The sequence below is a fragment of the Protomyctophum parallelum genome, assembly GCF_964188405.1.
Source record: "Protomyctophum parallelum genome assembly, chromosome: 23".
Lineage (NCBI taxonomy): Eukaryota > Metazoa > Chordata > Actinopteri > Myctophiformes > Myctophidae > Protomyctophum > Protomyctophum parallelum.
The window spans coordinates 28,995,858-28,999,605 of NC_139715.1; the positions used below are offsets into that span (position 1 = coordinate 28,995,858).

General features: G+C 43.5%; 1 pseudogene across 1 annotated transcript in view; it reads right to left on the reverse strand.

The window, feature by feature from the left end:
• The window catches only part of LOC310853991 (cytidine and dCMP deaminase domain-containing protein 1-like), a 24,301-nt pseudogene extending 21,214 nt beyond the window's left edge, over positions 1–3,087 (reverse strand). The window contains exons 1-2 of the transcript XR_014571114.1: positions 3,082–3,087; positions 857–882 (exon numbers count right to left, since the gene is read on the reverse strand). The product of XR_014571114.1 is annotated as a cytidine and dCMP deaminase domain-containing protein 1-like (transcript). The remainder of the gene's footprint in view (positions 1–856; positions 883–3,081) is intronic.
• Between the last annotated feature and the right edge of the window lie 661 nt (positions 3,088–3,748).

Here is a 3,748-nt window from a genome sequence, read left to right on the forward strand (position 1 = left end):
GATTTTAGTCGACTAAAATGTGTTTTGGCGGGCCTTGATGACGTCGTAATGACTGACTCTAGCAATTTTACACGTGCTGAAAATAGCCGATCTACGAGCTCACAACGCTTGTAGATCGGCTATTTTCAGCATGCAACCAAGTGTAAATGACTTATAGTAGATCTCTTGTCCACTAGTCCCTTCCTAACATCTAGTTTTTATTTGTTGATGACATTTTCAGTATATGCAGTCTTAGCTTAGTTTTCATTTAGTTTCCAGATATGAGTTATGTACAGTATATCTGTACAGTGAAGATATGAGTAATGTACAGTATATCTGTACAGTGAAGATATGAGTTATGTAAACTAGAGTTATGTCTACATAACATAACATCTAAGTTACATAAATTGAGCCTCTGCATCCTGTAAAGTTGTCATCTCTGTCTGAGAGAGAGACACACAGAGAGAGAGAGAGAGAGAGAGAGAGAGAGAGAGAGAGAGAGAGAGAGAGAGAGAGAGAGAGAGAGAGAGAGAGAGAGACACACACACACACACACAGAGAGAGAGGGGGAGAGAGAGACACACACAGAGAGAGAGAGAGAGAGAGAGAGAGAGAGAGAGAGAGAGAGAGAGAGAGACACACACACACACACACACACACACACACACACACACACACACACACACACACACACACACACACACACAGACGGGGAGACCCACACACATAACACTCACACAGAGAGAGAGAGAGAGAGAGAGAGAGAGAGAATAAAGGTACCATACTACCATTAAATCTCAGTGTTGTCTGTCTGTCTGTCTGTCTGTCTGTCTGTCTGTCTGTCCACTCCTCTCTCTCTCATTAAGAGTAGACTCACCTTGTATTCTGGTGTCTGTCTGCGTGCTGACATCACTGCGACCTTTCTGCTGTCTGCAGAGGCACTCTGGAGGCTCTGAGAGAGGGTCTGCAGGGACTGTCTGACCACCGTGCTCTGAGAGAGGGTCTCTGCTTGCTGTTGCCATCCAGTCTCTCTCTCTGTGTGTGTGTGTGTGTGTGTGTGTGTGTGTGTGCGCGCGTGCGTGAGTGTGAGTTGTGAGTGTACGTGCACGTGCACGAAATACTAGCCTCGGTCCCAGGCTTACTTAGACAAAATACCGGTATATTTATTGTCAACACACACACACACAGGTCCTCAAAGCTGCTTCCGACTTATGATCTGACGTGGAAATGTGGGCGGGGTGGTTGAGCAGTGTTGCCAGGTTGCTTTCGCAAGAGAATCAAGCAACGAAGGCTATGAAAACGAATACAAGAAGACTCACCCCGTTTCTGATTTCCTCCCAGAATGTTCCCCAGTGAGGGGTGGGAGAGGCTGGACAGCAGACGGCTGGATTTTGAATTTCTCTAACTATAAACTTTCATGACAGCAGACAGCCTAAGTACAAATATAATTTATGAAAAGCTACTATACAGTGAGTGAAGTCTGTTCACAGAAGTTGTTGTAGGATATGTGCGGATTATCTGACGAGGTACCATTTGAGGGGGTAAAAGCAAAACCTTACATATACTAAATAATACTAATTAGTTTATAGGGTCAATATAAGTAATATAATATAGCCTTTCCACAGGAGTATCTTTTTATATTTTTCCAAAAATAATACAAACAAGCCCGAAAGAAGCGAGCCCTGATTGACTGATTGATTGATTGAAGTATGTATTAACAGTTTGCAGAATTACAGTACATTTCAAGCACAACTCAATACAAAGACTGTTAACTGTCTGTGAGTGGACGACACCATAAAGCATTACACTGGTTTACAAGAGGGTCCACCTTGTTCAATTCATCATATAACATTTAGAGACGTACAAATATAGGCTACTAACTAGAAAAAGTGCCCTTCCGGGCACAGGTCTCCACCAGGTTATCCACAGATCCGTGCAGTTAGAGGTAAAACACTTTTTGGCCAGTTATAGCGCCACCTTGAGGCTGAGTTGAAATTGTTCATGTGGCATTTCGTCCTCGGCCTAGTGGGAATGTGGGTGCACAATTGCACGGAAATCACGCGATGTGTTCATGATTCGCAGCATTTTGTTTGAAACTGAGCACTCCTGTGAACTTTGGAAGCCAATCTTAACCAATCAGGATGGAGTCTGATAAATCTGAAAGACCCGTTTCGTTGAATGGCTCTAGAGAGACTGTGTACCAATTTGCGTGATGTTTGGACAAAATCTGTAGGTGTACTGTGCAAAAACTTGTTTTGCACAAAGCGGCCTCCTGGTGGCGCTATAACAGGCCGTTCTGGAAAGTTTGGGGCAGAGGTTCATGGTTGGCATCCAGGGAGTGTGTGTGCAAAATATGGCATCGAAAAACTTGTTTTGCACAAAGCGGCCTCCTGGTGGCGCTATAACAGGCCGTTCTGGAAAGTTTGGGGCAGAGGTTCATGGTTGGCATCCAGGGAGTGTGTGTGCAAAACATACTCTCCCCACATGCCTTCGGCCTGGTGGAGACAATTATAATCAAAAACAGGAAATCATCATAGAGGAGGTAAAATGGGGAGACAAATATACAGTGAGGGGAAGAGGGGTGGGGGGGGGGGGGGATTCAGATATTACGGGGGCCAGTTTGGAATTGCAGCTGTCCGCACGCACGCACGCACGGCGCACGCACACGCACGCCACACACACACACACACACGCGCACACACACACACACACACACACACACACACACACACACACACACATCTTGAAGATTGGAGTGGAAGTGGAATATTTCCACAACACAAATCTTGTATGGGGTCCCTGAGACCCTGCCATGAATGTTTTCAGATGGGGGTCCGCGGACAAATATAATTATTTGGGGGTCCTTCTTGTCTTGAAAATGAAACCCTGGTTTAAACAACAGTAGTACAAAAACTCAACTCGAACTCAACCCGCAACTACAAATATGTACAGAAAACCTTACAGAAAGGTCACTTATAATAAGCGGACATGGCAACCCTGGCGTGGAGAGCTGCACTGAAATGAGTGACCTATCCAACTCGGTGCCTGAGCCCAGAGGGGGGCGCTATTGCTACTTGGGTCATAGAGTTAGTTTTATTTCACCTTCATTTGAGAGGATAGATCCGTTTACACTACTAGATGAAGTAGGAATGCTGAAGTTTAAAGGACAACTTTAGTTTTTTTCAACCAAGGTTCATGTTTTAGGTTGTTAATAGGTTGATAAAGTAAAAGATGAGTGTTAATTTCTTTTCATTTGCTGCTTTCCTTCGTTTCAGGGATTTTAGCTGTTTTTGACAGGGGGGGGCGGGGCATTTGAGCATGGGGCTAAATATGTATTTCTTTACAAAATGTTATAGCGATTATTTTTTTATTTACTTACTATAGTCCTACTAGACCCCAATAAATGACATCTGGCCACAGAAGATCACAGGATCTACTGAATGTGAAGGTAGCCTACTACACTGTGTCATAGGCTCAATATGTCAGTTTGACACATTCAGTAGATCCCGTGATATTTTGTGGCCAAATGTAATTTCTTGGGGTCTAGTAGGACTATAGTAAAGAATACAAAAATAAATCGCTATACATTTTTGTAAAGAAGTACATATTTAGCCCTGTGCTCGAATGCCCCCGCCCCCCTGTCAAAAACAGCTCAAATCCCTAAAACGAAAGAAAGCAGCAAATTAAAAAAGAAATAACACTCATCTTTTACTTTCTCTAATAATAACCTAAAACATAAACCTTGGTTGAAAAAAACTAAAGTTGTCCT